The 12838-nt window shown below is 34.9% G+C and overlaps 1 protein-coding gene across 1 annotated transcript in view; it reads right to left on the bottom strand.

The window, feature by feature from the left end:
- Positions 1-6960: 6960 nt before the first annotated feature.
- The window catches only part of LOC135223605 (uncharacterized), a 910537-nt gene continuing 904659 nt past the window's right edge, over positions 6961-12838 (bottom strand). Inside the window, exon 17 of the transcript XR_010316536.1 lies at positions 6961-7098. The gene's annotated coding sequence lies outside the window, so the exon portion shown is untranslated. The remainder of the gene's footprint in view (positions 7099-12838) is intronic.

Raw genomic sequence — 12838 nt, 5'->3', positions numbered from 1 at the left:
ACACATTTAAAACATCCAATCTCTATGCTATCTGGGAATCTGAAAAAATGTTGCACAATTTTACATAACATTTTATACAGCCACAGAGGAGTATATGCATTTTGAAAGTAGCAATATATAATATATATATATATATATATATATATATATATATATTGTTACGAAGTGCCAAGTATCTGGAAACTACATTACCATTCATTTATTGTTACCTCACAAAAGCCAGACACCTGCACCCTCATCACAGGTATTAACGACTGATACTCTAAAGGCAACAGTGATCCCTTAACACTTACCAGTATTGCAGAAAATCAGACTAAGTTCATCAAAACAGGTGTGAGGTAATCTTGTAAGTAATTAAATTAATCAAAGGGCATCAATCCATCAACAACTTTAAAAGTCTAAGCAATTCCCTGATTTCAGAAGTCTAAGTACTTCCCTGGTTCTAAGTCACTTCAAGTAAACTGAAGGAAAGCAGATCAATTACCACTCTATGTTTCTACCCAACATAAATATAATCATAATTAAATGCAAATATACTGGTTAGAAATAAAATACTTATAAAAATTTTAAATACAAAAGTTTATGATTAAACTTAAAATTTATAAGTAAAATTCACAATATCAGAGAAAATTACTGTTACTTGAAAACAAAGTAAAGTTTAATTAATTCTTGAAATAAATTAAGTAAAATTAAATCAAAATTAATTTATCACAAAATTCAAGAAAATTAATTCAATCAGAATTCAAAAGTGTTAGGCAGTAACTGAAAATTAGAAATTAATTCACAAGTGCTAAACAACAATAAAACTTGAAAAGAATTCTAAGTAAATGCAAAATAATTCACAAGTGTTAAATTTAATTAAATGTGCAATGATTAAGCAATAAAAATATCTAAGTCACTTAAATTGTGAATGCAAATGAAAATATATAAAATAAAAAGGCTCACTTCAATAAGAAAATGAACAAGTGCACAAACAATGGAACAAACACAAAACAAAAATTCGCAATGTGTAGAAGTGTAAATCTTTTTCACTCAAAACATTGTAACCATCAGTTTTTACCAAATCTTGGTAACCATCTGTTATTAGTTATTAGTTAACCACTGTTCCTATCAGTTATTAGTTTCTTACCAAACCATCATAACCATTAAATATTAGTTATTAGTTGCAACTAATAAAAATATAACATACTTTATCTTTTTGGTATACCAATTTCTTTCTTTGCTGCAGGCTTGTTTCACTTTACCAAAAACCAGGCGCCGTTACGAAACAATGTTTGTTCAGATTCCACAAAAACACTAAATAACACTAAATAAACTCTAAGAAATATCAAATATGAAATCCTCAAGTTACGAGTGACCAATTTACGTTACGTTAATATAATCTCAAGGATGTCGAGAGAGAGAGAGAGAGAGAGAGAGGAGAGAGAGAGAGAGAGAGAGATAGAGAGAGAGATGTTAACGCCTCGAGTATCTAGGATGCAATGAATCTCTCTCTTCCTTACGGAAACTGGACAGGGCAGATGACACAAAACGTTTTGAGACAATAATGCTTCCAGAAGCTTTGAAATCTTACGCAACTTTCATACAAAAATGTGTAACCTGCACGTGGCTTTGATCAAAGACATACGAGTACAAGATCAGTCTATTCAAAAAAAGACACGTACTCTACTCGATCGACACAGAGGCTGAGCGATAATTAAGACTAACATGTTTTCATAACAATGCGAAGACTCGATTTGATCGCTTATCAAATGTGCTGACAGATTAGGAAAGCAAACGGATCTCGGAGGCCCTCTAATCTCACAGTGTTGACATAATAGCAAAACAATCGTAGTTTCGAACGGACAAAGAAAATTTCTCTCTTTCTACATTCTGTGTTATATATATATTCTTTTACATTATGTTATGCGAAATCTGAACACACATTTTAAAACTTCCTATCTCTAAGCTATCTAGGAATCTGAAAAAATGTTGCACAATTCTACATATCATTTTATACAATCACAGAGGAGATATATGCATTTTGAAAGTAGCAATGTATAATAACAATATATATATATATATATATATATATATATATATATATATAATTTTTTTTCTTTTCAATATTTTCAAACATTCTGTATTATCCTGTGCTCAACAGGGTTATTAATAATGCAATGACTGCCATAAATAAAAACGTTTATTTCGCTACACCTCAATGAACTAGTTCCGATAACCTTTTATCATTGTTTGCACCTAACACAAAGTAAACAACTACTGGGCACCATACAATCACTGTCATCCTGAGTTATAATTTTTTTAACAGATTAATGAAAAAAATATAAAATGCAATGTTTTTCATGTAGTACATTACATATGAACTGGTATACATTCGTCTTTCCTTTATAAAGCTTACGGGTTGCAAAAATGAAATTAAACCATACAAGTTCTGACCTGGAAGATTGTATTTTACTTGTAACTTAATGACCTTGAAACTTCCCCACCTTTCTCGCATCTGTTATGATTATGGATACAGGCCTATATCCAAGCGGGAATAAACGACGAGACTTTCATTTCACGTCAGTATTCGGACCTACAAATAGACGTTCCAACGAGAATTTACTAAGAGGCCCACTTACGAAACAGCCATTAAATTACACACGCACACACACACACACACACACGCACGCACACGCACACACACACACACACACACGCACGCACACGCACACACACACACACACACACACATATATATATATATATATATCTATATATATATATATATATATATATAATTATATAGTGTGTGCGTGTATGTGTGTGTGTATGTCGAGAATGTTTCTATTTCAACATTAAACCGTTTTCACAGAGTGGTGATTCCAAAGAAACAACAAAGATTACTATTACAATCATAATTAAAGCGCTGAACTGAGAATAAACACTGCGGAAAACTTATACAACACCTCCAGCTTCATTCTAGTGTACAGAAGGCTCAGCAGCAATATCCCATAAGACTCCTGCACGCTCTGAGAATATAATTTATCCAGCAGGACAGTCATGCTTCCTTGTGTAGTGCGACGCCTGTAGCATTCGCATCGGCCACAGTTGGACTAAGAGGTCAATCCAGACAACATCTTCAAAGCAAAGCAATTTGTATTTTTCCTCGTACAGGTTGCCCGCTGGTCAGTTCATCCAAATACAACATACAGAAACGATTAACACAAGTAGATGACTTGAAATTTTTTATTTCCCAGCATATTTGTATTGAGCAATTATTGAACGTTTTTTCTATGTTAATCTTTTTATACATCTGAACTTTATCCTTGACACAATTCATCATATCCACTGGTTTATTCTACAATTTGGTTTATGTGAGTACTCTTATATTTTATTGAAAATCACTTTCAAACTTTTTACCCATATTTTTACTAATTATTTATTTCGATTCTTAGCCAACAATGCTTGTATACTTTTAACCATATCGTATATCGTATTTCACAGTGAAGGAACAACGAATTGCTTTGCAAAAAAAAAAAAAAAAAAAAAAAAAAAAAGGGGGGGGGGGGGGGGGGGGGGGGGGGGGTCCGGTCATGTGTCTTAGCATACGAACTAACACTGTCCTCTTCATGTTCGCTAGAACTGCAATGCAAATTTTGGACCGGTACCAGTTAATTCAGCAGAATGACCTTTCAAAGGCTGAAACTTCTTCCCTTAGTAGAGATCGGCAGAGTACTGAATGCAGTCAAATATGGTTTCCTTATTTAAAAACAGGCCATACAACGAAGGAACTTCTTTTTTGTATTTAAATGGAAGTGAGAGGAAAAAAAGAAATATTGTTTTAACATAAAGAAGTGCGCTGAAATAGCCTATTGTAAATTTACTGAAAAAAAGCCAACTGAATCTATTCTAATTCACATATTTGATATTTTTAACACACACAAATACATACATACACATACATACATGCCTACACATGCATAGTATATACAGTATATATATTTTACATATACTTCGTGATGTGCGTAATTATAGAATTCTCTAATGAGTAATCTTTAAAAAGTTAGTAATATCAGCAAATTGCACGTAAATACATAAGGCAGGATTTTACAATAATATTCTATTAATTACCTTACATTTTGGAATTGCTATTCATTGTAATAAGGCATTCAATAGTTGGTTGTTATTTATTCTTTCCTTTACCTGTATTATGATCCTGTATACTTTATTTGTGTCATGTGTATTCTGAAATACATAATCGAAAAAAACTAGGACTTCATTAAATGTCAAAATTGTGGGAACTATCTTCAAGTCTCTTATGGGTCTTACAGGTTCACATTCCAGGATGTCACTCATATGTTTGTTGGTCTTGAAAATGTAAATTCTCACACCATTCATGTTAATTAAAATTCGATCTGAACAACACCGCATAAAATAAGGAAAACGCTTATGAATGAATGGCTATCACTTGCGTGATGGAATATATTTCAAAGAATAAGGTTAAGGTGGAGGACCTTTGGATTTTATGGCCTTGAAAATTTGGGAGTAAGAATGAGACTGGATTCTTTACATTGTTTTGACACCATTTGGTATCACGTCACCCTACATAAAAGCATTCAGTATATTTGAGCTACGACTTTGGAAAGTCCATTGTGCCTTTCTTATACCATGATATCTATATTTATCAAAAATGATAGTGAACATTTGCTACCCACCACCCAAGATAATATCAATTTTATTATTATTTTTGGCCCAAGATAATATCAATTTCTTATTTTTGGGCCTCCACCAGACTCTGTTTCTGTTACAAACATACTCCTTAGAGATATAAAGTTGTATAAATAAAAATGTAATCAAAATCAAGGTTCAACGTATCCTGTATGTAAGACTTGATATCGAAAGTGAAAATGATTACAACGTCTTCTTCACTATGCGCAGTGCAAATATTGTCAATTAATTAAGTTTTTCCTATTCTCAGTTCTGCTTTAAAAATAATTTCAACTCACCCATTTTGACGTCATTAAAAAGCGGTGGATCAGGATCGCCGGTCTTCCTGGCATACACACCAGATTTGAGGTTTTTCAGCAGACCATCATTCACATTGAGGAAATCTACCTCCGGCGTCCATATGGACTCTACCTCTCTGTCTGAAAGCTTGTTTTTTGCTTCTTCGTCTTTAATATTCTTGAATTTGAGGTTCCGGTCGGTCCAAGCAAGATAAACCTCATACTCCATGTAGAAAGCTAAACTGATGTCATCAATTTTGGAGAATCGAATTAAATGAACGTGAGGGGAAATAAACAGTTTGTCCTTGAAGGTCTGTCCTGGTGGAGGACGATGACTAGCATATCGTCCGGTAAATGCTACAATCCCACAGTCTTTTTCATCACTTCCATCTCTGCAGTCCTCCCTTAAATTGCACCTTACATCCCTGGCCACACATGAACCATCCGAACACATATACTGGTTAGTTGTGCAAGTTGCCAATCCAAGTTCCATATTTTCTCCCGGAGCAAAAGTACAATACGGACTGACGACATTCCATTGTGTTCTGCCAATGGGATAATCTTCAGTGTTATGTAAACGAGTGGTTGCTATGGTCATATTAGCCATGGTATCCTTAAAAAGCCAAGTTGTGTTTCCTGTAGAGAATATAGCCATTCCATAATAGCCTCTGAAATATGGACGATTATTTACATAACCATCTATAATGAATCGTATCTGATGTTCTACAGGCTTGCACAGACCTCTCAAATAGACAAAATCAACAGGTGTTCTACTGCAGGGAAAGCAATGCCTTGCTGCACATCCCAGATCGCCCCAAAATGGCATGTCATTTCTTATTACTAGACAGTTATCATTAGCACCACTGTTAGGTTCTCCTGGCGCCCAAGCACTGTAGGAAATAGGTTCTCCAGTTTTAACATCGCGCCAGATACCTTCCGTTAATTCATCAGTGGCACCAAGCAGCAAACGTCTATAGCTTTTAGTGTCACAAGCATTTCTGAACTGGAAACTTTCTTCAAACAGTCTGATGTTCATTTCAGCATTCGGAGGAATGAAGACTGACGTATGTAGAAGATTGCAAAACACTATAGCCTCAGACAGATATCTTTGCATAGGCACAATGACAAATGCTGGGTCATCATTGCAAAGGCTCGTCACAGGAACAATGTATTTATCAACTCCTGGGGTTTCAAATTCCGTGACGTCCGTCGACACGACATTGCCTCTAAGATTTATAGCACACGAAGCTATGTCTCTGATGGTATTCTCGTTGAGAGCATAGTTCCAAATATTCATCTGTGAAAGAAAAAAATGTAAGTGAAATCAATACAGTTTCACGCTAAAATGTATCCACTACAGTACACAAATGAAATATGTCAAAGCAGGTCACACAGTCATGCTCCATCAGAATCAACATTTTTAGAGCACAGAAATTTTGGGCTCGAAAAACTTAATTTCCTAATATCCAACGCCTCATACAAAATTGTAATTTTCTGGTATCCAAGGCTATGAAAAGTATTACTACCGAACCACATTTCACCCATAATTTGCACCTGAATCTTACAAAAATTCATGAATTTGATATTCTAGTAAAACAAAATCTTCACCTATTTGGAGATCAGATAATATACGAGAGTTATGCCCGCATATTTGCTGATTTCATAGCATTGACCAACTTTAAATTTTATAAAATAACAGAGCTATATTTACTATATTCACTGTCTAATTTGGTGTTTCTCATCCTATAACTCAGATAGGAAATGTTATTTCTAACACTTTATCAATATATCTCAGTCTTCTTTTATGAAACAGAAATGTGAGTTATATCCCGTCCAATTTCTTTAAATTTGTGTATCGTACTCTCTCTCTCTCTCTCTCTCTCTCTCTCTCTCTCTCTCTCTCTCTCTACACACACACACACACACACGCATACAGCTGCGAGATTTAGTGAATACCTGAGCAACATATCCACTAATAGTTTGAGTTGGGTCGGTGCCACCATTGAAACGGTCCTGGTCTTGCCCAATATAAAGACTGCCATTAAGTGGTATGATTCCATTTGTCCCTGTTAGGTTCCCTGCCACTAAAACTTTGCCGTCGGCATATAATCTGCAAGAAAACAGATAAAACTGAAACTTAGCTGTAAATATATCAGTCAATAAATATAAGAATATACTATTAAAAATACACGCACATTTGTCCTCTTATCTGGGAACAGAAAAATTTATATGATTATCTCATTTGGTAAGGACGTGAATTCTAAGTTTTCTGAATTTTAAGATTTTTCTGTGAGCAATAACTTATGAAAGAACGAAATCCTATAAAAAAAATATAAAACGTTAACCACAAACTAATGCTAAAAATAAAGAACTATATATATATATATATAATATATATATATATATATATATATCTATATATACGTTACACAAACTAATGCTAAAATAGAAATATATATATATATATATATATATATATATATATATATATATATATATATATATATATATATATAATAAAAGGAGCCCATAAAACACCAAAATATACAGAGAAAAATACTATATTTCAGAGACTGTTGTCTCCCTCTTCAGGTACATGAATGATAAAAATTTACAGAAAAGGTGGTATTTATACCAAGAGGTCCTTCCACACGTAAGCTAATTTAAGTCACCCCCCCCCCCTGATAAGCTTCCTTTAATCTTCTTAAGCGTTGATTGAATGAAAATCTTGTCGATCACATCTGAATCCCATGCTCCTTTTGAGATGTTTATTACCTGCTTCTCTTTTATTAAGGCCGATTCCATCATTTGACTCTTGTACCGGCAGTTGCTGCTATAAATTATATGTGTCAAATTCCAGTTTATTCTATGGTTATGTTCATTTATATGGTTGAAAATAGCTGAGTTCTGTTGTCCATATCTAACTGACCGTTTGTGTTGTATTAATCTCTGGGTAAGTGATTTTCCTGTAAATCCGATGTAAGATTGGTCACAGTCCTGGCATGGGATTTCATAAACTCCTGTGTCCCTGGGGGATGTCTTTTGTTGGATGTTAATCAGGGATTTGGCTAAGGTGTTTGGGTAAGTAAATCCAAAGGGGTTAGATTTTCCCAGGGTTTGAGTCACCGTCTTAATGGTGTCCAGGTGTGGAATTTTTATTTTATTGTTGGGTGTATCTCTGGTCTTTTTGGAGGTTGGTAGAAAATTACATTTGCTTTGTGAATTGCTTTCTCAATTATATGGTCAGGATACTTTAAAGACGAAAGTTGCTTATAAATTTGTTTAAATTCTTTTTCCAGGAAATCTGGGGAACAAATTCGTAAGGCTCTTAAGAACAGGTTGCTGGCTACACCTATCTTGATAGCAATGTCGTGATAGCTAAAGTAGTGAATGTATGAAAGTGAGAACATTGGTTTTCTGCTTATGGCAAATTTGTATTCTGTCGTGTCTCTGATTATTAAAACATCAAGAAAAGGAATTTTGTTGTCTGTTTCCCATTCAACTTTAAATGTGATACTGGGCACAATTTCTTAAAATTGCCCCACCTATTATCCCAAAATGTTAGAATATCATCTACATATCTCATCCACAGCATGTTTTTAGGTTTTATTGCATTTATTACAGTAGTTTCAAAATATTCCATGTACAGATTGGCTAAAACAGGACTTAAAGGACTACCCATACTACACACGAATTTTTGCTTATAGAATGATTCCCCGAATGAAAATACATTATTAGATGCATGTAATTCAACTAACTTTATTATTTTGTCAAGCGCCAATGGGAAATGATCTGAATAGAGAGACACAACAGAATACAAATTTACCAAATACAGAAAACCAACATTCTCACTTTCATACATTCACTACTTTAGCTATCACGACATTGCTATCAAGATAGGTGTAGCCAGCAACCTGTTCTTAAGAGCCTTACGAATTTGTTCTCCAGATTTCCTGGAAAAAGAATTTGAACAAATTCGTAAGCAACTTTCGTCTTTAAAGTATCCTGACCATATAATTGAGAAAACAATTCACAAAGCAAACGTAATTTTCTACTGACCTCCTCAAAACAAGACCAGAGATACACCTAACAATAATATAAAAATTCCACACCTGGACACCATTAAGATGGTGACTCAGACCCTCGGAAAATCTAACCCTTTTGCATTTACTTACCCAAAAACCTTAGCCAAATCCCTGATTAACGTCCAACAAAAGACATCCCCCAGGGACACAGGAGTTTATGAAATCCCATGCCAGGACTGTGACCAATCTTACATCGGATTTACAGGAAAATCACTTACCCAGAGATTAATACACACAAACGGTCAGTTAGGTATGGACAACAGAACTCAGCTATTTTCAACCATATAAATGAACATAACCATAGAATAAACTATAATTTGTCACATATAATTTATAGCAGCAACTGCCGGTACAAGAGTCAAATGATGAAATCGGCTTTAATAAAAGAGAAGCAGGTAATGAACATCTCAAAAGGAGCATGGGATTCAGATGTGATCAACAAGATTTTCATTCAACCAACGCTTAAGAAGATTAAAGGAAGATTATCAGCGGGGGTGACCTAAATTGGATTACGTGTAGATGGACCTCTTGGTATAAATACCACCTTTAATGTAAATTTTTATCATTCATCTACCTGAAGAAAGAGACAGCAGTCTCTGAAATATAGTATTTTTCTCTATATATTCTGGAGTTTTTATGGGCTCCTTTTATTAGACGGAATTCTGTTGTAACAGAACATTTTTACCAGTCATATATATATATATATATATATATATATATATATATATATATATATATATATATATATATATACACACACACACATATATATATATATATATATGTGTGTGTGTGTGTGTGTGTGTGTGTGTGTGTGTGTGTGTGTGTGTGTATAAAGGGGATAGCGGGAATCCTATTCAACAATTCCACATTTATTTCCAAAGGCTGGGGAAAACAGACAGCCAGAAAAACCGAATTATATTAAAATATTAAACTAAAGCCATGGAAGCAAAAAAATAAATAATAAATAAATAATGAATAAATCAAAACTACAGATGGACATGGCATGGTAAATAGCCACGATGCTTAGACACTGCATATAATAAAAGAGTGAAACATACCAAGGAACTGAACTGGAACTAATATACTGGCAGTATTCTCGCTACTTTACAGGACCACACCTTGTTGCTTTGATGCAATAAACAAATAAATAAACAATAATAGAATGCATCACTGAACACTTAAAAACATGAAATAATTGACGTCTAAGATATGAATGTGCGTAGATGCAGTACAGCAGAGAAGACATGTATGCTACTAGCATGCTTCACGAGGGGACACTACGTAGATGTTATGACACCTATTAATGCATAGTGAAATGGTAGTGTGGCCGGGGTAGGGGAGGGCAAAGCGTGATAGTACTAATCAGCCTCACAGAGAAAATCAAAGACTCATCCAATCTTTCGCACAGACATGCTTCCTTCCTCGTTTCATGTCTTCTGTACCTCACCTCTTTTTCTCATATGGCCAACATCTTTTCTACTTGATGCAAAAGCTTACGGAATCCACTTCATCCTCTCTCTCATTTATTTATACTAAATCTAATTTCCCCACACCCCTGGTTTCCATATGCCCACTCATAACCTTATTGCTTGCATTTACTCTCACACTTCCCTTTTGCGGAATGTTCACTATCCCCAATCAGTGTGGATCATCTGCAAACATTGACCATTCTCCACTCCATTACTTTTGCCATTACTTTGCACCTACATCTAATGTTCATTCTCTGATGCCTTACATCACTCCATCCATCAAAATATTGGACAGCCACAGAGACACAACGCATCCTTGTCTCTAACCCACTTATACAGCAAACTAATCATTACTCTCCTCCTTGCTTCCAGCATATAAACCTTTAACTACTCTCAACTATTAATACCTAATATATTTTTTCTCAATCGATTTTATCTTATACTTTTTTTTAGTTCTATCTGTGATATATATTCACTTTCAAACTTCTCACAAGCTTCACCGATTAAAAAAAAAAAAATTGACCGACATACCCCTTCCTTGTCTATACCCACACTGCTCTTCACCTCTTTGAGTTTTTTCATAACATGTTTGGTATTTACTACAGTAGTAGAGCAATAGATATACTCTACTTTGATTTCATAAAGGCCTTTGACAAAATCCCATACAAGAGAAACTGGTGACAAAAGTTAGAGCTTTAGGAATTGTAGGAGAAACAGCAGACTGGGTCGAAGACTGGCTAACTTACAGAGAAGAGAACAGAGTCGTAATAAATGGTGAAGGAGCAGAATGGGCAGATGTAACAAACGGAGTTCCCCAGGGTTCTGTCCTTGGCCCTCTTTTGATTTTTTATTTACATTAATGACACTGATGTAGGCTAAACTTGCAGGAGCGCCAAATTTGCAGATGACACCAAACTATGTGTAAATGCAGCAGACCCAGATGCAGCGGAAAGTTTAAGAAATAATCTATTGAAAATAGGAGAGTGGTGGAAAAATGGCAAATGCCTTTTAACGTAGATATGTGTAAACTGTTACAAATATGTACAAACAACCCTCACGCCAGTGTAGAACAAGAGGACGACCTTGAATCCCAAAACAGTGTATAAAAGCAGAAAAGAAGGCACAGAAACTGGTGGCATACATAAAGAGGCAGATCAAATATAGAAACAAGGAAACGGTGCTGCAGTTCTACACATCAATAGTTAGACCCCATCTTCAATATGCAGTATAGTTTTAGTCACCAACACTAAGAAAAGACATAAATAGATTAGAAGGAGTACAAGCAAGAGCCACAAAGTTAATTTCATCCATCAGGTAAATAGGTTACCGAATACGACTAGAGAGCCTGAACATGTATGGCTTAGAAACACGACGATGGCGAGGAAAACTAATAGAAACATTTAAAATACTGAAAGGCATAACAAAAGTAGATAGTAACCTATTTACATTAAACGAAAAACAGACAAGAAATAATGGTCGGAAACTAGAACTAAAGAGGTAGAACACATCCCATGTGGGAACTTCTTTACATACAAGATATGTGACACGTGGAATAAACTGCCACCAGAAGTTGTAAACAGCAATAGTGTAGAAGAGTTTAAAAGAAAGCTAGACAAAATCATTTGGACACTGTGAATGCACAGTAAAACCTGCTCCTACAGATAAGCGAGCTCACGATGTCTCCTCGGATGGACTAACAAGTCTTTGTGACATCCTAATCCTTGTAACTCCTAGTAACTCCTCAAGCAACCATTCTGTCATCTCCTTTGCTTGTCCATCAAAACCCTCCGACACGCCTGCAATGTTATTAGCCTATAATTCTCAGTTGTCTATGCCATCTTTACCTTTACAAAATATAACAACCTATTCTTTCACCAATTCCTTCTAAAGACTCTGCTCCTCCAAGCACACCTTGCAAACCTTGTGAACCCATTTAATCACTTTCACTACCATGCCATACCATCTCATTTGCAAGCCAACTCCTGGTATTTTACATTTTTCAAACATTTAATTGCCTTCCTTATGTCCTCAACCTTCACTTCCACAAGTGTACTCAGACTTTCAAGAACACTATTCTCTAGTGACATTCAGGTCTGCCACTCTTCTGCATTTTACGTTCAATAAATATATAAAATACTCACTCCAACTAACCAGCACTATTCATTTCAGAAAAAATCTCGCCAATTTGCATATTTCTTACTCTTAAATTCTTATGTTCATTTGCCATTTCGTCTGTATTTACTTCATTGCAGAATCTCTTATTCTTTTTTATCCTCTCTTCACTTTCTCCACA

This window comes from Macrobrachium nipponense, chromosome 10 (assembly GCF_015104395.2).
Source record: "Macrobrachium nipponense isolate FS-2020 chromosome 10, ASM1510439v2, whole genome shotgun sequence".
Classification (NCBI taxonomy): Eukaryota; Metazoa; Arthropoda; class Malacostraca; order Decapoda; family Palaemonidae; genus Macrobrachium; species Macrobrachium nipponense.
Note: the sequence above shows the minus strand (reverse complement) of the source record. Positions and strands in the feature narration are given on the sequence as shown.